Here is a 23360-nt window from a genome sequence, read left to right as displayed (position 1 = left end):
ATCTTTATTCAGTAGGTAACATAGTTACACTTTGAATCGTCAATTTTACATAACGAACGTCTCATCCGCCTAAAACTACTGCAGCTTCTCACAACCTGTATAGCCGGGGAAAAGAAGCTGCAGCATATAAATCATGAATATTCAACGTGACATTGGCGAAATTCCGACGAAACCTACCGTGACCAACAAGACATTGGTACAACAATGTTTTCATCCGGGAATGTTTAACTCCTCATCAAGAGTAGATAACAAGGTTTCTGAGGACCCGCAGCAAGTAGACTCACCCAGTATTCTGACAACAGAATCTGGTGATAATGTGCAGAGTTGGCAAGAGGTTCCTATAAACAACCGAAAAAGACTTAGACCATCAGATTCCCCGCCAAATCGAACGAACAATATACCATTGGCTAATCGCTTTTCTAACCTTCCTACAGAGAATAATTCTGAAAATGTATTGGAAAATGTTCCAAAGAAAATACATAAACCACCACCAATTATTCTATACAGCATACAAGAAATTAATAAGCTTAATAAATTAATACAAACTAAAATAAACAAAGATAAATACACACTGAAAGTTATTACCAAAAAACAACTGCGAGTCACTGTTTCAGATTTGGAAACATATAAAGTTCTTATGTCACTAATGAGAGAAAATAAACTTATTGGACACACCTTTACCCCGAAGTCAACCAGGGCTTACAGAATTGTCATCAGAAAGTTACACCACAGTACTCCCATTGATGCAATAAGAGAGGAAATAGAACAAACTGGAAACACTGTTCGCGGCGAGATTATAAACGCAAGACATGGAAAAGACAAAACCCCCACAGACACATTCTTTGTCAACCTAGAGCCGAGCCCAGATAATTTGAAAGTGAAACAAATAAAGTATATTTATAACACTTCAGTGGTGATTGAAGATCCCATAAGAAAAGCATCAATTGTGCAGTGTAAGCGCTGTCAACAATATGGACACTCCAAAAACAATTGTTTCAGACCTTACCGCTGTGTCAAATGTGCTGACTCACATAATACTGCTGATTGTCCAGTGAAAGGTAAAACAACCCCAGCTACCTGTGCACTATGCTTCGAAAATCATCCAGCAAACTATAAAGGCTGTGCCGTGTACAAAGAGATCCGGGCCAGAAAGCTAAGCAAATACAATAACAATGCCCCCACCAATAAAGAAGCACATAACCTAAATACGAGAAACCCAACCAATGAAGCAATTCGTGAAAGGAAAGCAGATGAACAAATTGTTAATACAGAAACACTCCATACACATACTTCCCAGCCAAATAGAGCTCACAGATCATATGCTCAAGTCACAAAAGGATCACAGAGAGAAGAAAAATACTCAGAAAATAAACCACACCAAGACCTAATTGCTATGATTACAAAACAGGGAGAGCGGATTGACCAACTAATATCCCAGCTTGGAACACTGATGACTATGATGGCCAAGCTAATTAGTAAAATTCACGACAAATAACAGATTGCCACTACGAGTGGCATTATGGAACATTAACGGTCTAGTACCAAAGAAAATGGAACTAAGAACATTAATCCAGTTACATAAACTGGACATGGTTTTGGTAACGGAGGCTCACCTTACAGCTAATCAAAATTTTAACATGCAAGGCAGTAACTCCTACAATGTGAATCACCCTGATGGCACAGGTCATGGAGGTGTGGCTATAATAGTGAGGAATTCAATAAAGCATCACTTGTCATTGGAATATGCAAGAGCACACTTGCAGGGGATTGGCATCACCGTAGAAGACAGTAGGGGTCCACTAACACTTGCAGCTGTCTATTGCCCTCCAAGACACACAATAAAACAATGCATGTTTGAGGACTTCTTCACGAGATTGGGAAATCGATTTATAGCAGGTGGAGACTACAATGCTAAACATGAGCACTGGGGATCAAGGATAATTACCACCAGAGGACGGGAATTGAAACATTGCATTGACTCGAAAAATTATGGAGTAATAACCACTTCTAAACCGACATACTGGCCTGCTGATCCTAATAAAACTCCGGATCTTATAGACTTTGCTATCACAAATAACATCTCCAGTTTGTACACCAAAATAGAGAGCTGCTATGATGTGGCTGGAGATCACTCTCCAGTAATTATAACGGTAAGCACGACTATAACCCAACGCCAAAAAGTAGACAGATTGACAAACAGGCTGACTGATTGGAACGCTTTTAGGCATCTAATAGAATCCAAAATAAATCTTAGAATAAAGTTGAAAAATGGTGAAGATATTGAGCAAGCAGTAATAAATTTTACGAATATTCTACAGGAAGCTGCGTGGAGATGCACCCCCGAAATTAAAAAGAAGCCCGAAAGTGGGCACAACTTTCCACCTGAAGTAAAGCCTAAAATACTAGAAAAGAGAAGACTTCGGCGTGTATGGCATGAGAGCAGATTACCTTGTGACAAAAAGGCCCTAAACAGATCAGCAGCAGAACTAAAATTACTCCTTAAAGATATTGACAACGAAACACTGCAAACACACTTAGAGTCCCTGACACCATATACTCAAAATCATCACTCGCTCTGGAAAGTCACTAGGAAATTTGATCCTCCGCACACTGCAATACCGCCGATCCGAAATTCTGACTCCTCTTGGGCTAAAACGGATGAGCAGAAAGCAGAGACCTACGCAAATTATTTAAAGAACGTCTTCACACCTAACACTATTCCTAACCATAGTGACTGGGACAGCGAAGTAACAAAATACTTACAGAGTGATCTACAAATGGCCTTACCCTTAAAACACGTATCTCCAAAAGAAGTACAAAAAGAAATTAACAACCTAAAACTGAGAAAAGCTCCTGGCTTTGATCTCATTACGACAGAAATTTTAAGAGAAATACCTAGAAAAGCTCTGAATTACCTGACTTTGATTTTCAATAGCATATTGAGGGTAGGTTACTTCCCAGCCCTTTGGAAGGTGTCTGAAATCCTAATGATTCACAAGCCTACTAAGCCACCCAATGAAGCGTCATCATACAGACCTATTAGTCTTCTTCCAGTATTGTCAAAATTATTCGAAAAAGTACTAAAGACAAGATTGCAACACGTTATCAATGAAGGTGGTCTGATTCCTGACCACCAATTTGGATTCAGGACTAAACACTCCACCATCGAACAACTGCACAGAGTATGCCAAAAAATAAATGACACCTTTGAGAAAAAAGAATATTGCTCAGCTGTTTTCTTGGATGTGCAACAGGCATTTGATAAGGTTTGGCATGAAGGACTATTGTTCAAACTGAAACATAGTATACCCCACAATTTATACTCTATACTGAAATCGTATTTGGAAGACAGACTGTTTCGGGTGAAAATCAATGATGTATACTCAAACCTGTACGAAATAAAAGCTGGCGTGCCTCAGGGTTCAGTGCTAGGGCCCATCCTCTACAGCATATACACTGCAGACATACCAGAAAATAATAGAATACTGACAGCTACTTATGCGGATGATACAGCAGTGATGGCAAGCGATAAGGATCCTGAACTTGCAACTGGCCTGCTCCAAAAACATTTAGATAAGCTTAAGCTATGGTTCGAAAAATGGAAAATTAAAACTAGTACAGCAAAGTCTTCACATATTACATTTACCCTACGGCAAGGCAACTGTACTCCTGTTGGAATGGGCGATGACAGACTACCTCATGTCGACACAGTAAAATACTTGGGCATGCACCTGGACAGAAGGCTAACATGGAGGAAACACATACAACAGAAAAGAGATGCCCTTCTTCTTAAAACACGTAGCTTAGAATGGCTACTTAAAGGAAGCTCAAGACTTAGCTTGGACAACAAGTTACTTATCTATAAGACAATTCTGAAACCGGTATGGACCTACGGTGTTGAGCTGTGGGGTACTGCAAGTAACTCCAATGTGGAAATACTGCAAAGATACGAAAACAGTGTTCTAAAACGAATAGCCAAAGCACCTTTGTTTACCAGAATGTCAGAACTTCACGAGTACTTGGGAATTCCAACCGTAATGGAGGAAATAAAGAACCATAAAGTCAAATACCGAGGGAGACTGGAGAACCATGTCAATCCACTTGCTACTCAACTCCTGCATGTTGGTAACAACAGCAGCAGACTCAAGAGAAAGAACATTCTTTTAACATAAGAGGACAGAAACGGGGGCCATGTAATCACAGGATTGTAAACGCCCACATATCCACACCTTAAAACACCTGCTTATGGTCGAACGACCGATCGCAAGTAGAACGAAATTGGAAAAAAAAAAAAAAAAGATCTCACCGGTTGGATGGATCTCAGGGCCTCGATCAGGCGCTCCGTTGCGCTCGGTGTAGCTGCGACCGATGTAGCGGAGCTGGCAGGGCTGGCGGTGCGGCCATCACCCGACAGAGGCGGCGGCATGCTCGTCTCGGGAACCGGGGCCAGCGCGCGACCACGTGTCTGCGCAAGCGGCGCGGTTTCTCCACCCACATGTCCCGCCTGCGTTATCGCAAGGCCAGGCGCCTCGCTCGCGGGAGTGCTGGCGCGCTGCTCCAACGTGGCCAGGCGGTTGAGAATCGCGTCCATAGTGGCCGCCAGGCTACCTACATTTGGATGAGGCGAAGCCGCGCGCTCTCGCGGTGCTACTCGTTTCCTACTTGACATTATGAAGAAACCAGGAATGGCATTTGTCGGCTATAACGGCCTCCGAATCCCACTTCTGATTTTAGAGGTGGAAACAAATTTATTTTAAAAAAAACGACACAAAACACGGCACAAAACACGGCACAAAACAAATCGGATATATTTTACAAAATTATAATTTACAAAAGAAATGAACGTAATCTTAAGAGCGCGCGCTTCGAACGAAAGAATAAAAAAAAGAGGGCAAGTGTTGGTTGGAGCGTCCTTATATAGCTTCGGTCGTCGGTGTTGCCATATGAGTAGGGGATGCCGCTAACAATATAATAATAACAATAAAAAAGCAATAAATAAGACGAAGTGTTTTACTAAGTTTCAAACAGATTGTCGCCGGCAACAGAAGTACTAGCAATTTAAATATTGTGAGGTTAATAATTACACTTTAGCACCCCAACAATTCACAATCACATTACGAAGACAACCGCAACAGGTTTATTATATAAAATTAAAAGAAAAATAATAATAATAAAAGAAAGGTTAAAATACGTATATAAATAATGAGTACAACGAGTACAACCAGCAATGCTATCAAACTTACAAGAACAACAAGTTTAAGTTTCTGAACGAAACAGTAGAATGTTGAAACGGAACGCAAATTTGAAGACAGTGACAGTGACAGATATTTCCATGTCGAGCGAGAATAAAAATAGATTTGAGAAAAAGTGAAGTGATATTGTTTACCTATTGTTTACGATTACATCCACCCGAAAACTAGTGATCAATGTGTAAACAAATAATATACCTACCTATGCACTAGGCACCCATCCACACGTGGACAACTGCAGTGACTGACTGTACTGAGGTAGGTTTAGGAAATTGTACTCTTGTAAAGAAATAGAAAAAAACTAATTAAAAAAAATAGATAATGTTAGCATTTGAATACCTTGGTTAGTTTAAACCTTCTTTGTTTTAGAAGCCGCTCGTGTCTGGCGTAGTTTAAAAGCTGGCACGGCCGGCCTTCCTGCCTTCCCGCTTAAGCTGTCAGTGGCCGCCAGTGCGTTTGGAGAGCTAGCAGCCGCCTCTGGTGCGTTCGTCGCACCACACGCAGCTTTCTCACTCGCAAGGAATGCCTCCCATTGCACCTTGGATACGATTTTGTGCCGTCCTCCATCAGCTCCGACAATCACCACCCTGCCCTCACTAGTCCAGCATCGTTCCATACCTACGACTTTCCGGGCAGCAATAAAGATAGAGTGCCTTGTACTAGTGAGGAATTCAGATATGGTGTATCCAATACCTTTGAGCTTCCTCTTCGCCAACCACACTAGATTCCTTGTCTTTAAGTCAGTGAAGCGCAGGAGAATGGGCCTTGATTTAACGGAATTGACCTTCTTGCCAAGGCGAATGCATGTGACCAGCGAAGAAGGAGACACCTCCGGAACTGACAAAGTGTCATGACACAGCTTGGAGACACGCTGCTGAATATTTTCTTCGCGTTCTTCTGGCAATCCATGAAGCAACAGGACCTTGGCTCTTGATCTCATCTCCAACCCATCAAGTGATTGAGCAACCAGATCCATCTGCCGCCGCAAACTGGAGACCGCTTCCAACATGAACGCCTTGAAGGAGTTGAAGTCATCTGCAAGGCTGGCGATGGTCATCTTTGCTGCAGGTGTTGCAAGAGATTCCTCAAAGGCCCCCATTCTTTCATTGAATAGCTGCTCCATTTTATCTAGACTCCTCTGCAGATGTGCATAGTCATCCATGGTGAAAAAGATTTTTGTGAAGTGCTAAAAAGTGACTGAGAGGCGATAACTGTTACCGGCGCAGGATATTTATACTTTAATTAGTACATACGTACTAATTTCAGGTATCAAAATACTTTAGAACTAATTAAATATATAAAAGTTGTAAGACAGTCTAAATTCGCGTGTTTACTTTTCTGCGTCTACCGCCCAAAAAAAGTGATGGATGGAAGATGGTTAGTAAATTACGTTTCATCCAGCTAGATAATGTATCAAGATCTTTTTGAGCTCGTGCAACTATGTCATGAATAGATGGTCCAAAGTAAAATAGGCATGTGTCATCTGCATAAAGGGTTATGTGGCCATGCATGCCTATGTCGTTAATGTCATTGACGTATATTGAAAACAACAGTGGGCCCAGAATAGATCCCTGCGGTACTCCGAATGTAATTGGTAAAGCTAGACTTTGTTGACCGTTAATTTTTACAATTTGTTGTCTATCCTTAAGGTAAGAATCGAACATTTTCAGCGCAGCACCCTCCAAACCAATTCCTTCGAGCTTTTGCATTAGTAAATCATGACTGACGGTATCAAATGCCTTTTTTAAGTCAATAAAAACACCAAGAACTATGTTCTTACTATCAATGTTAAGTCTTATACTTGTTACTAAGTCGATGGTTGCAGCTAGGGTATTGCTCTTTGGTCTAAACCCAAACTGGCGATCTGAGATAAAATCGATAGATTGCAAATAGGTGTCCAATCTTTGATGAAGGACTTTCTCAAGGATCTTGGATAGTACTGGTAGTACTGATATTGGGCGGTAATTCCCAGGATCTGTCTTTGAACCCGACTTAAAGATCGGGGTCACCTTAGACACTTTTAGTGAAGCAGGAAAGAGACCATCTGTTAGTAGTATGTTGATACAGTCAGTTTTGACGCTATTAATATTTTAACACATTTGATGGCTCTTGTACCGATACCATCCACACCAATACTGCAATTAGGGTCAAGATTGTCTATTTTATTAAGTATCTCCTTGGTCGTGCATGGCTCTAATGTAGAGAGACCAGAAATGTGGTTTCGTAAGTTTGGGGGGGATGTAGTGGTAAACTGCGCGCTGTGAGACTGTTGGGAAATAGCATCTGCTAATAAGTACCCAATCTTTGAAAAATAGTGGTTGAAGGTATTGCAAATTTCCGAGGTATCGGTAACAGTTTTGTTATCATTAGTTACAAGTTTTGACGGAACACAGCTCATCTTATTGTGAGAGAGGCTCTGTATTAATTCCACTTGGCCATCCAAACATGATATAACCATAAATTCTACTTAATAACTTATCTTTTCTTGTCTCAATAGCTATATCCTTATAACTGACCGGCAAAGTATCATTAATAAATAGCAAGTAATGATGTTCGGCCGGATCATTGATTACGTCACTCTCGCCTGCTAATGGTAAATGCGACAAAGCGTCCGCGTTGCCATTGCCTTTTGACGTCACATACTCGATTTTAAAATCGTATGCAGCTAATTTAGCTGCCCAACGTTGCAGTCTACTTGCTGCCGTTTGCGGTATTCCTCCCTTCGGTCCGAATATATATACTAGAGGTTTATGATCGCTTTTAAGTGTAAAAGTCCTCCCAAAAAGATATTGATGGTGTTTTTGTATGCCGTATACAATAGCCAGTGCCTCCTTGTCCAACTGGCTATAATTTTTTTCTGTGTCCGTCAACGTGCGCGACGCACAGCTGATTGGCCGTTCCGAGCCATCAACATATCGATGCGCGAGAACCGCCCCTATTCCGTACGCACTACTGTCTACCGATAATACTAACGGTAACGAGGCGTCATAATGGCAAAGTACTTTGTCGCTCGCTAATATCTTCTTTATCATAATAAACGCCTTTTCACATTCCGCATTCCACCGCCATTCCTGTTCTTTTTTTAACAGCGCGTACAAGGGATGCAGTAAACAACTCAAATTTGAAACGAACTTCCCGTAATAATTCACTAAACCTAAAAACGCTTTCAGTTGAGTGACATTTTCGGGCCTAGGAGCTTTTAATAGCCTTGATTTTTGACATATCTGGGTGTAAACCCTGTTTATCTATTATAAAACCGAGGTATGAAACACATGGACGTAAAAATTGACATTTTTAATTAGTAATGCAAATATCATCTAAGAATACTACTGTATCTGGTAAACCACGAAGCGTTTCTTCCATGATTTTTTGGAATTTCTCCGGGACACAACTCAATCCGTAAGGTGTACGCCGGAAGGCAAACGTTCCTATATGTGTTGAAATAGCCGTACATGCTTGAGAGTCTAAAGCGAGAGGCACCTGCATATATGCAGTAGTAAGGTCAATCTTAGAAAACTCCTGACCTCCACTTAATGCCGCGAAAAGTTCGTCAATCCTCGGGAGAGGATAATGATCCATCTTAAGTTTGGGGTTAATAGTAGTTTTATAATCCCCACAAATACGAATCTCTCCCGATGGTTTGATGACCGGCACTATTGGGGTTCCGTAGTCTGAGTGTTCCACTGGATAAATTGATCCTTCCTGCTGCAAACGTGCCAATTCCTTTTCGACTGCAGCGCGAAGTGCTAAAGGCACGGGGCGCGCGCGCACGTAAACCGGTTCTTTATCTGCGAGCTGTAATCGTATTTGTTTTTTACACGTTCCTAACTTATCCGAGAAAACCGAAGGATAATCATTCTTTAATTCATTGATGAACCGCTCACGATATTCTGCCTCATCGATACTTATCTTATTTACAAACATATGGAAACGACGAATCCAACTTCGGCCTAGTAATGGGCGACTACCATTCTTAATTACATATAACGGTAAATCTATCTCACATGTTTCCCCAATAGAAGCCTCAACCCGTATATAGCCTAATGATTCAATCAATGAGCCAGAATATGAACACAATTTTACGTTTTCATTCATAATTTTGTACTTAGGAAACATTTTCTTATAACAATCCTCATTTATAGCTGATATTTTGCTTCCTGTATCCAGTTCAAATTTTAATATTTTTTTATCTATTTGTACATCAATCAAATATGGCTTATCCCCCGATGCAACCGCTCTTGCTGTCCGAGTTGTCATCTATGAAATTGTGTGTTTTCTTGTTATGTAACCTATCTTCCGTCACCTTGCACATCACTTTTAAGTGACCTTTACCATGATACCTGTCACACGTATATTGTTTATAACGACACTTATCTGGCCGATGAGGTTTCCCGCACCGCCAGCAGTTGGGCGGTGCCACGACGGCCCCAGAGCGCGCGCCGCGCATCGCGTGCAGGCCCTCGCCCGCCTCGCCTGCGCCCGCGCCTCCGCTGGCGTTGCTGCCGCCTCCGCTGCCGAAGCCTATCGAAGAACTTGCGCCTCCGAAACTATGGCGCCCGCTCACTTTCTCCACATGCTTCTCCGCTGCCTCCAGTCCCAGAGCTAACTCCACTGCCCTTTTGTATTTTAAATTGCTCTCCGCTAATAATCGTGACTTTATTTCTACTCTCGCTAAGCCGATCACAAACTGGTCACGAAGATTTTCTTCTAAGTTGCTCCCGAAATTACAGGTAATCGCTAAATGTTGTAGCTGTTGTAAAAACAACAGCTACTACACAACAAGCAACAGCAACAAGTACTACACAGACAGAAGGACACCGGTCTACGCTGCTTTCTTAGACCTATCTAAAGCTTTCGACCTCGTGTCCTATGATGTATTGTGGCGTAAACTATGTGAGGTGGGTCTGACTAATGAGCTGACCAATGTCTTTAGGTTTTGGTATCTCCATCAAACCAATCATGTAAGGTGGTCGGACTCGTTGTCTGATGGGTACAGATTGGAGTGCGGGGTGAGACAGGGGGGGTTGAGCTCGCCCAGTCTCTTCAATCTGTACATAAATCGGCTGATTGAGGAGTTGAGTGGGGCTAATGTCGGCTGCTCTATTGACGGCAAGTTTATTAACAACATTAGCTACGCAGATGACATGGTACTGCTGGGCCCCTCTGTCAGTGCACTGAGGAAGCTACTGAGTGTGTGTGAGTCTTATGCTGAGTCGCATGGACTCATATACAATGTAAAGAAGAGTGAGCTCCTGGTGTTTAAGGCGGGGACAAAAAAGCCGTCGTATGTACCTCCCGTGACACTTAGGGGGATTGCTCTAAACAGAGTGAGTCAGTTTAAATACCTGGGTCATATACTTACCGAGGATCTAACTGACGATATGGATATGGAGAGGGAGCGTAGGGCGTTGGCGGTACGATGCAATATGCTGGCTCGCAGGTTTGCACGCTGCTCGATAGATGTGAAAATAACTTTGTTTAAGGCCTACTACCAGTCATTCTATACGTGCAGCCTGTGGGTACGGTATACGCACAAGACCTTTAACGCCCTACGGATTCAGTACAACAATGCATTCAGGATTCTACTGGGTTTACCGAGATTCTGTAGCGCATCAGGCATGTTTGCCGAGGCTCGCCCTCCCCCACCGCCGCACCGCACCCGGCCACACACCAGAGCGCGCCCGCGCCGACTGACTGCCGTGTGCCACCGTCGCGGCCGCCGCCGTCGCCGCCGCTGCCGCTGTCGCCGGCGCTGCCGCCGGCGCCGCGGCCGGCGCCGCGGCGGCGACGTCAGCAGCGGCAGCCCTCATGTGAGGCAGCCGCGCCTCCCACTCCCACTGCCAGCACTGGAAACGCAGCTCGTAACAGGAAAACATTAATGTTTTCAGACGAGATGGGCAAATCTTTAGGCTCTTTAATTACTCAGTGTTCGAGTAAAAAAGTAATAAATAATTGCTACGTAAATTTGAATTTCAAGGAAATCGTAAACAAAATTACTTTAGATCAATTAGATGACTGCACCACTGTTGTCATTATGGTGGGCAACCATGCGCATTTAAAGAGGTCAGATGCGAATGATTGTATGGGCAAAATTTTTAATCTTCAAAATAAGTCAAAATGTAAATTTGTAATTAGCGCTTTTCCTTATTGTAACAACTTAACCAGCGCACATAACGAATGTATTCACAGGATGAATCAATATTTTTACAATTTGACATACCGTCATAGTGACGTATTATTTTTTGTCATTAATAAATTTAGTCCTAATTTTATATTGACACAATATAGCTTGTATCTATCGCTGTATTTTAAACGTAAGTTAGCTACTATAGTAGCTTATTCTATTCAACATTCGTTGACTAATGTTAGTAATGTTACTAACGTACCTCTTTTAGATTTAAAAAAACTAGTTAGTTCGACAAATGATACTCCTAACGCTGACATTGTCATTGGACAAAACAAGGTGGGAGTTTCTGGCAAAAAATTGACAAAGGATAAACAAAGGAATTTTAATATTTTTCATCAAAATCTTCAAGGTTTCTCCAGCAAATTAGCAATGGTTGAATTGTTTTTAGAAAAAAACAAATTTGACGTAGTCTGCCTAACAGAACACTTTCAAAAGGAATACCAGATGTTATGTAACTACGAGAACTACCATATTGTGAGTGCTTTCAATCGAGAGACGGCTAGCTGTGGAGGTTCATTGATTTTGTTAAGGAAACATTATAAATATAAGGAACGTAAAGACATAGCTCGACTGTCGGTTGAAAGACACATTGAGTTATCCTGTGTTGAGCTGGATAAGTATATAGTAGTATGCGCATACAGCCCCCCCAACCAGTTCTTTTAAAACTTTACGCGAAGTCTTGGAGGATGTTCTACGAATTATTTGTAAGTGCAAGAAACGTGTAATTGTATGTGGGGATTTCAATATAGACATTTTAAAAAGTGATAGTCACAGTGTTGAGTTTGTGGGCCTTTTTAAATCATTTAATTTGGATCACGTATTTTTTGAGCCGACTAGAATAACAGATACATCGGCCACCTGTATTGATAACGTATTTTGTAATTGCTCATATCTGCAGAAGACGATAGTGAAATCGCTCAAGTCAGATCACTTTGGGCAAAGTGTAATCTATACTGTCACAGAACAGTTACAGAGTTTTACAGTAGTAAGCCGACCTATCACAATTCGTAGAGTAGACAGATTCATTGAAGCTCTGACTTTAAAATTAGATATATTTGTCGTAACAGTGGGGGGGGGTCGGTCGTAACATCATCATCAGAATGGAGGGTGGGCGTTAGAAGACAATAATGGCCGTCATCAGTATCACAATCATTTTATTTACTTCCACATAGTTTTTGTATCACGATTAAATAAAGTCACAGCATAAGGTACACACTCACGGCAACGTCACGGTATTCGTAACGGTTACACAGTCTCTCGTTATCTAGCGCGCATAAGGACGTTAGCGCGAAGGGGCTACTCGCCCTCTACTTGCCCTCCACCACCCATGGTTCCTATATTCGGACCGAATCATCGGGACACGTGCTCTTTTCCGATCACACTTTCTTGACGTCCCTACAAGTTATAGGTGAGCGACTATAGCACTCCACGTTCCGATCGTAATTATTCGACACGTCCGTTCACGACGAAGGTTCGCGGTAGACTGCCCGACTAGAACGGCAGTGCACGTCCGCTCGACACGACGACTCTGTGGTGACTCCCCCGACTTCACCCCGCTCTGCTCGTACGCCACCTGACGTCAGAGCGTTGCAACTTCATGATGGAAGTGTTGCAACTTCATTGTATTTTCCGATTTGATCAATTTCTCTTCTTAATTCATAACTAACTCCGACACGGCCATCCTGCGTGACACACGTCCTCGTGTGTTAATCTGAAACAATATACCACAGCACAGTATCCAAGTTCGCTCGGTCATTCCTGACCTAACATGAGACTCTATAAAGGACTCTGTCCGAGCTCTACTTGTGACTCTACACGAGCTCTACTTGTGACTCTACACGAGCTCTACTTGTGACTCTTACACGAGCTCTACTCGTGTCTCTACATGAGCTCTACTTGTGTCTCTACATGAGCTCTACTTGTGACTCTACATGAGCTCACATTACATCATGATAAATCATCAACTAACAATACACGAACCATTGACCAGTATTCACACACTATAAACAACCAAACTTGAAAATCCAATTACTCTTTACACATCGGTCGTTACTATCACCTAAACGAGCGATAGTAACTCATGCCACTCTACTGAGCGACGATATCTCAAAACCAGGCGTCACTACCACCTAAATCGAGCGGTAGCAACTCATGCCACTCTACTGAGTGACGATATCTCACAACCAGGCGTCACTACCACCTAAATCGAGCGGTAGCAACTCATGCCACTTACACCAAGTGACGATATCTCACAACCAGGCGTCACTACCACCTAAATCGAGCGGTAGCAACTCATGCCACTTACACCAAGTGACGATATCTCAACACAGTCGTTGCTGCCACCTAAACCGAGCGACAGCAACTCATGCCACTTACACCAAGTGACGATATCTCAACACAGTCGTTGCTGCCACCTAAATCGAGCGACAGCAACTCATGCCACTTACACCAAGTGACGATATCCCAACACAGTCGTTACTGCCACCTAAATCGAGCGACAGCAACTCATGCCACTTACACCAAGTGACGATATCTCAACACAGCTAGCACACAAACTTTACGTACATTTTAGTTGGTAGAATAGTGGTCAATGCGTTACACAATTTCTTTTATATCACTAATTTCTAATTTGTGCAGTTCGACTAATTCTACCGGAGGTCAACTTGACTTAGATTCAGGTACAATGTCATGACCAAATACAAAGTCAACATGACATCCAGGCTTCGACCGCATACCTGTAGCTTCTAAGACGAGCAGCACAAAAGTGGCTGCAGCCCCGAACACTACAAGTGCGCAGCTTCCTATTAGAGTTGCTCCGAAACAGGTCAATCATAGCTTTCATTACTCAATTAAATCAATTAACATTATTACACATCTACTGCAAAGCACAACAGACTGTAATATTCCTCCCCAAACTGTGGTTACGCTACAAAACAGTCATGAGTCACAACATCCCCTCCCGGGATGGCCACCTTGGTCCACGACCACAAAACGACAGAGCACCCTGGCTCTCTCACACACAAGTCATAAAGTCACAATGTAACGACCAACACCTTGAGGAAATATTACCGCACTTACACAATTACTGATTTGGTATGAACATCATTTAGAATGTTTTGCTCCAATTTTCTCACTAATGATTTACTCTGTTTCGGGCATTTTCTAAGCCTATTTCATTTAATCATGATCCAAATAATTTTACTTCGCAATGTTTACTTCACTTCATTACAATTTCCAATTTAACTAAAGTAAAAGAGAACTTTCTGCACTAAGTTCGTTTGTATCTTATTACAACTTCCCATATTTCAAATCAGGTAAAACAGATACGACTCACCAGGACTTATAAGAATTTCCAATAAAAGATCAACCACTGGTCTTGTGACATAGTTTAGGTCGTCAACAGCACCAGCGCAGTAAGTCCGGCTGGTATACAACGTGCTGCCATGATGTCGTCACTTTACACGGCTACGGCTCAGCCCGCGCCATTTTCATCCTCGCTTGCAATCCACCAATTGCCGAACCAAGTTATGACATGAAACAAAAGAATTCACTGTATTATCGTATTCACATGACTTTCTTTCAATCAGTTTAAAAAGATTATTAAAGAATGTTGAATATTGAAACATTTGATGAATGACGGTAGATTACAAAACACGTTATTTAACGAGACTCAATTATCATGTCATGATTAATTTCTTTTTGCTTGGAGTGAGAAAATACAACTTTAACCACGCAGGTCAAGCGTGTCTACACCAATTCGAAATATTTTTAGACCAAAATACAAAGATTTTACGATGATGAAAACAGATTGGAAAACGCGGTGTGATTGACACGGATTGACACAATGTGTCTCGTCAATTTTGTTTTTTTTTTAAAAAACAATTTCCTCATTATTAGAAACGGAAATTCACATAGCAATAAAGTCAACAACAATAAGGTTCCAGTATGAAAACGACTCACCGTAATAACAGTTTTCAATTTCAGGTTCCATAATTTTCAAACACGACTGCACACAGTATGGACATATTGTGATGTTCACGCCATCATATCTTACGGCATGTAGTGATGTCGATCATTAACAAGGTCCAGGTCACTTCAAATTCAGGTCCATCTCCAAATTCAGGCATGACACTACATCTTCATCACGTGGTCACACGAATGTGATAATCATCATAATCTTCTTCTGATTGTGATAATCGAAACTTGCATTGTCTTGTTGTGAACGTCACATCACGTTGTCTTCATCCAAGTTCACTAATCCCACTTCTGATGTCGTAACAGTGGGGGGGTCGGTCGTAACATCATCATCAGAATGGAGGGTGGGCGTTAGAAGACAATAATGGCCGTCATCAGTATCACAATCATTTTATTTACTTCCACATAGTTTTTGTATCACGATTAAATAAAGTCACAGCATAAGGTACACACTCACGGCAACGTCACGGTATTCGTAACGGTTACACAGTCTCTCGTTATCTAGCGCGCATAAGGACGTTAGCGCGAAGGGGCTACTCGCCCTCTACTTGCCCTCCACCACCCATGGTTCCTATATTCGGACCGAATCATCGGGACACGTGCTCTTTTCCGATCACACTTTCTTGACGTCCCTACAAGTTATAGGTGAGCGACTATAGCACTCCACGTTCCGATCGTAATTATTCGACACGTCCGTTCACGACGAAGGTTCGTGGTAGACTGCCCGACTAGAACGGCAGTGCACGTCCGCTCGACACGACGACTCTGTGGTGACTCCCCCGACTTCACCCCGCTCTGCTCGTACGCCACCTGACGTCAGAGCGTTGCAACTTCATGATGGAAGTGTTGCAACTTCATTGTATTTTCCGATTTGATCAATTTCTCTTCTTAATTCATAACTAACTCCGACATATTTAATTGTGAACACGATGACCCAAACAAGTTATTTATCCGATTATTTTCTATTGTCAGTCAGGAATATAACCAATTATTTACTAAGATTTCTAAAGTTATACGCCCCGGGTTTAAGTTCAGTGACTAGGCTACTAAAGGCATCAGAAAGAGTCGAGATTTGCTTTTTGATTTGTATGGAGAGAGAACTATAAGGCAGGATGATGAATTCAAGAATTACATTAGAAAATATTCTGAACTTTTCAAAGCTGTTTGCGCTAAAGCTAAATCGAATTTATTGACGAACAAGATTAAAAGCGCAGATAATAAAACTAAAACTACATGGTCAGTGATTAATATTGAAACTTGTAAAGCAAAACCCAGAGATAATGAATTTGTGCTTAACACACCTTGTGGTCTTACTAAGTCTGATGCAGAAGTTGCGCAAGAATTTTTAAATTACTTTAGTAATATTCCAATTGAAACTACAAAATCTCTTAACTCTTCTTCGCTACTTTCAGCTCAGATACTTAAGAAAAATGTGCCTCTCTGTGAAATAGAATTTAAATTTAAGTATATAACTCCGCACACTATTCTAAAAACCTTTAGAGAAATCAAAGTAAAAAAAACAGTGGACTTGTTTGGGATGAGTGTGAAAGCCTTTACAGCCGTCATTGATACACTAGCTCCATATCTAGCTGTTACTTTCAATATGTGTATTGACAAGGGTATGTTTCCTGATTTGATGAAGCAAAGTAAAATTGTACCGTTATATAAATCCGGTGACAAAAAAGATCCTGGAAATTATAGACCTGTTGCTATATTACCCGTTTTTAGTAAAATTTTCGAAAAAATTGTACTGCATCAATTGCTCTTACATTTTAACCAAACTAAGGTGCTACACGAGCAACAGTTTGGTTTCACAAAGGGTCGTTCGACAAGTGACGCGGGAGTTGCTCTCATGAGACATATCTTCGCAGCCTGGGAGCAACGCCAAGATGCTATAGGAGTTTTTTGCGACCTCTCAAAAGCTTTTGACTGTGTGGATCATGAAACTTTGCTTCTCAAATTAGAACACTACGGTATTAAAAGTAAAGAATTGGAATTTATGCGATCTTATTTGTCTGGTAGATCACAAAAGGTTCAAATAAATAATACAGAATCTTTCGGCTCTGAAGTCAAGATAGGTGTTCCGCAGGGCTCCATTCTCGGGCCATTTTTGTTTTTAGTTTATGTTAATGACTTGACCCACATGGTGGAGGGTCAGAATTTGTCAATTATCGTACTTTTTGCGGACAATACTTCCCTTATTTTTAAAACAGACAGACGAAAGCCCAACAATGACCATATAAATCACGCCCTTTGCCAGATCCACCACTGGTTTACAATAAATAACCTAGTTTTGAATGGAAAGAAAACAAAATGTATTAAATTCAGTTTACCTAACGTAAATTCTGTTGATTGTTATACTTCTAAATAACCAGAAACTAGACTTTGTTAAAAATACAGTTTTTCTGGGATTAAATATTGATGATAGACTCAAATGGGACACACATATTAAATCATTATCAGGTAGACTTAGCTCAGCTGCATTTGCAGTCAAAAGGATTAGAGAACTGACTGACGTGACGACTGCAAGATTGGTATATTTTAGCTACTTCCATAGTATTATGTCGTATGGTATTTTGCTTTGGGGTAGAGCAGCTGATATTGAAACCGTTTTCATTCTACAAAAAAGGGCAATCAGATCTATCTACAAACTGAGATGGCGCGATTCTCTCAGAGAATTTTTTAAAGAGATTTCCATTATGACTGTACCTTGTCAATACATATATATGAACATTATGTATGTTAGGAAAAATTTACACTTATATTTAAGAAACTGTGATAAGCACAAATACAACCTAAGGAATAAGAACAAATTAGCAGTTCCTAGTTCCAGACTATCCAAAATTAGCACATCATTTGTAGCGCTGTGTGTGCGATACTATAATAAGATACCAGAAGATGTACTAAGCCTTTCGGGAAACATGTTTAAGAATGTTATAAAAACTACTTTAATCAGTAAAGCTTATTATAAAGTAGGAGACTATCTTAAGGTGATGTGTTTCAGTCAGCTAGGTAACGCTGCGTCAGTAGATGGCGTTACTTCTGCAGTTTTCGTATTTTTTTCCATTTATTCGTTTAGTGTTGAGTACTGACCCAGTGAAATGTTAGGTGGCGAAATCTTACATACATTATCTTTAAGTTAAGCTACAATTTTGAAGTATTTACTGAAGATATCATATTGAAACATTGCATCAAAAGTTGGTGTCATTTCAATTTGTGTACAAACACGAAGCTGTCACACACACATGCGAACTAGGTTAGCTATTAAAAGAGATGCATAATTTGAAGTCTACTTCTAAATTCTAAATGGCGCATTTGGTAAAGCAGTAGCCGCCATTCTTAAGGTTCACGGTTCAAACCCAACTGCATGTTTTAATTGTTTTTACTTTTTGTATTTTTTTTTACAATTGAATTTGGCGAACCCGTCTATTTGTTACGGAATTTTCAAAAAGTATCACTTTTACCAATAATATTATAATTAAGTATACCTACAATAATTTACTTTGCACTAAAGTACCTTCCGTAATTTCCGTATTTTTTATTTTGTAAAATTCTAACAGGCATTAATCGCATCAGTGAACATGCGGCTAACTAAAAAACTACTGAACGGATTTTCATACGGTTTTCACCAATGAGTAGAGTGATTCATGGGCGTGCTTTAGGGTTTATAATTTATACAAGTATTTTTTTTGTATAAAATGGTTCAAAAATGATGATGAATGTCAAACATAATTATCGTTACAAATATAGCCGACTTGGAGCTTTCGGCGAAAACGCTGCCTGAGCCCATTGAGATATAACAAAACAACGTATGGTTGAATTGTTCCTTTTTTGTAGGTATACCGAAAAGTCCACAATATGTCATAATAATTATATTGTGTATAAAGAATTGTGTATATGTATTGTATGATTTTACAAATAACGATCACAGTACAGTAATAATAAGGTAGATTTTTCCTAAATTGCGTAGGTTCAAACTTTGTCGCATCGCGTTTGAAAGATGTAATAGCGCTTCAGGACGTCCCGCAAGCACGGCGCTGATGTCGCAGTATCCGCATATAATTATTATGACTTGTCATTTAGTTCCAATAAAATCCGCGGGACTTCATACGTATGTCAGTGACAGCTGGTGATAGCATGCGGGACACTTAGCACCTAATCGAATTCTATGTTGTTTTCGCGCCCAGTCCAGACGACTCACAGCGCATTTCTGGACATATATTTACGCGTGGTGTTTATTGTTAGGTTAGTTAGTTCAGGTTAGGACGTCTTTTTATAACGTGGACGTTAAAAAAAGACGAGGCTGGGACGTATTGAAGTAGTATTTCCATATATACGCGGCCTGAAATGGGCTGTTTCGGGGACCTGAACTGGTTGCTGTCGAACTTATTATCACGTTTTCTTGATTAAAATTCATAAATAAGTCAAATAGAAAAAAGAAAAAAGATTTTATTTAGTTTTAGATCTGTCATGATGTCTGTGATGTTTGTTTATTATACATAAGAATTTCAAAATTTATCTTATTTTTTTTTCCCAAAGGGCAAGGCAAAGGGAACTATGAACATACAGCCATGTCTTGTGTTTTTTTTTCTTGATGATGATTAATGAAATGATGAAACCTAAGCCCCCACCCTCGGAGCAGACTCCTACTCCGAACCCCAAACGAAGTAAGCGGCTTGTTGGCGCAAAGCGAAAATAGATAGGTACACTTTGTTTATTGAATATTCCGATTTAATAATACTATCAGGAATGTTTTCCGACTAATGTGATCATTAACCACAAAACACCACTTCGTATTGATTATTTAGATTATTCAATGAAGAAAGCAACCTTCCCGTTCCCGGTCCCACCAAAAAGTCCGCGGCAAAGAGAATATAAATAAATCTGTATGTTGGATGGAAAAACAATTAATTATAAATGACTACTATTTAGGCCGGCAAATGCAACAACATCTTTTTTGATTTGGTTTTCCCCGAAGGGTAAGGCAAAGGGAACTATGCCCATACAGCCATTTCATTTTATGTATTGATTTTTTATTATAATATAATGTCCTGTTTTAAAACACGGTATTTACCCATTATTTAAAAAATGTTTAAATAAGATACGTTATTACAAAAATATTTTTCCAATATTCCTTTTCTCAGATTGTAGTATTTTTAGTTTTTTATTTATATTTATTCTCTTCATACAAAATCTCTTTATAAATTGTCACTGACATTCTATTACACTTGTCAAGTAGTCAAAGCCTTTAGAAAAAAAAAACTATCACGCACACAAACTAACATTGACACCTCTACACGCTCAGCAAATACACTGTAATCTGCACCACTACAAATGTAGAATTGATCAAAATTGAGGGTCTGAAATATGGTACTTCTCGTATTCGGACCCTAAATTTTTGTTAGTTTGCGAAAATAATACACCAAAATATTACTATTTATCGGTTTTATAACAATATTCCTCTATCCGTTTTCCTGTAGCACTGCATCAACTTTTGTATGGAAAACGAATCACCTTAAAGATAATAATATTAAATGGATTACTTCAGCTCAACACAAGAAAGACAAGAATATTTGCAATAAAAACTTGGCCCTAAAATACTGAATTAGAAATAACTTAGTGGATTAAAAAGGATTGTGAAACACTTGATGATATTTGAACAGTAGAGTATTTTTTTTTTTTATATCCAGGCGGAGGATTTTTGAGCTTCTTTATATAAGTGGTGCATGCTCGCCTCGAAATGTTCGTGTAAGTACGCGGTGGCGTCCGGAAGTCGGGTCGCACCTTTCCCTCAAAAATGTGCGAAGGGAGCGATGGCTGGCTTTCGCGTCAACTCGTGATCGGGTGCTGCGTATGTGGACAGGCCTGCTTCTGTCAGGGAGCTCATAAAACACTGTTTCTGTGATAAAGTCACATAAACTCTTTATGTTTCACTTTCCTTCCACCGACTGTAATTGGAATACCATTGTATTTAAATCTATAAATTATGTAATACAAACTGGATTAAAAGAAAAGAAAGGAAAACATGAAACAGTAGGACTAGGGCCCTGTGCTGGGAGGTTTTCTGGCCACGTCTTTCCCTCAGCGTTACAGATTCCGATGTGGTAGTAGTTTTACAGCTAGTTACATAATATGTAATTTAATTATGTTTGACGTTCAAAAAGCGCTAACTTTGTAAGCCAATTTTGAAAAATAAATATTTTTGGATTTTTTTTTTGCACACACAGATGGCTTTCATGCTATTGTTCGGAAGAGAGTTGCCTCAATAATGCGGCGTGTGCGCGGGAGCCCCAGTATAGTCCTGAAGGTGTTGTGTGACAGACCTGATTGCCCAATATGGGCATACTGGACGGACCTCCATATTATACCAGTCAAGCCGGGATATGGTGTCCGCCGGTAAAATCGGGTCTGATAAATTTATCATATTTTATTTTTGTTGCTTTTGTTTGTTTTATGTACCTGTTACTAACATTAGGTTTAAGTTACTTTGTACTTACTAACATCTATGGATTTCAAATCCGAAATAAATTATTATTCATTCATTCATTCATTCAAAAAATCTGTAACGGTCTCCCCGATCTGTTGTTTCCGTTCCCTAAAGACCTGCCTCTCAGCAATCTCTGACCGTTGTGGTTCAACGTGATTTTTAACTATTTCCACTAACTCCTTATACGATTTCTCTTCAGGCACAGACGGCGCACATAAATCACACATTAGGTTATAAGTACGTTCACCTACTAATGTAATCAACGTGGCCACTTTAAGCTCGTCTTTTATTTCATTTAGCATTATACACTTCTCATCAAAAAAATCGAAACACCTTGCAAGTTTACGTTTTGTCAGGATTATCAGAAAAATGTGTACATTTAGGAATAAATATTAAATGTCGTTTAATAGTGAGTAATATGAGCTTATCAAATCTTAATGTTAATGTTCTAAATTTAAATGAATTTTTCATAGGTTTCGTATTTTGTTAAATGAGTCATTTTTATTCCGTATGGAGTATAAAGGAAATGGATAAAACAAGACACGTAAATGAAAAAAAAAGCTAAAAAACGTTTATTTAATAACTTGTATTCCCTCCCCGAGCTCTAATTACTGCTTCCATACGGTTCTTCATCGATCGGATGAGAGTCACGATCACATGCTTTGGTATATTGTCCCATTCCTCTTGGATTGCATCTTGCAGCTGGCTAAGTGTTTCTGGGGCAGGATCTCTTGCTCGAATTCGTCTCTTTAATTCATCCCACAGATGTTCAATGGGATTCATGTCCGGGCTTCTTGCTGGCCATTCCATAATAGAGATATCGACTTCGTTAAGATAATCTCGTACGACGCCCGCGGTGTGAGCCCTAGCATTGTCGTGCATGAATATGAAGCCGTTGCCAATAAAATGTGCATAGGGCATCACATGAGGCTCGAGACACTCTTCGACGTACCGATGACAGTTTAGTGCAGGCAGACGTGGCCCAGACACGAAAGCAAGCTCTGTCTTACCGTCGGCGCTGATTCCTCCCCAAACCGTCCACGAACCGCCACCATAGCTGACCTTTTCTTCAATGCAGCATTGTGCATAGCGTTCTCCGTCTCTTCTGTAGACCTTGTTCCTTCCGTCGTTACCATACAGCATAATTTTACACTCATCAGAAAAGAGAACTTTGCTCCACTGTAGGTATGACCAATTTAGGTGCTCACGTGCAAAGTTAAGGCGCGCTCTTCGATGGTCTGCAGTTAATTTCGGCCCATTTGCTGGCTTATGCGGTACCAGTCCACGATCCTTCAACCTTCTTCTAATTGTAGAGTCACTTACAGCCACCCTTCGTACAATACGAAGCCGCTGCTGCAGTTGAAAAGCGTTAAGGCGTCGATTTCTTAAAGAAGTTGTTACAATAAATCGATCATCTCGCTCAGAAGTGACCCGATTCCTGCCAGATCCTGAACGGCGCGTG

Source organism: Pectinophora gossypiella, unplaced genomic scaffold (assembly GCF_024362695.1).
Source record: "Pectinophora gossypiella unplaced genomic scaffold, ilPecGoss1.1 Pgos_31, whole genome shotgun sequence".
Lineage (NCBI taxonomy): Eukaryota > Metazoa > Arthropoda > Insecta > Lepidoptera > Gelechiidae > Pectinophora > Pectinophora gossypiella.
Note: the sequence above shows the minus strand (reverse complement) of the source record.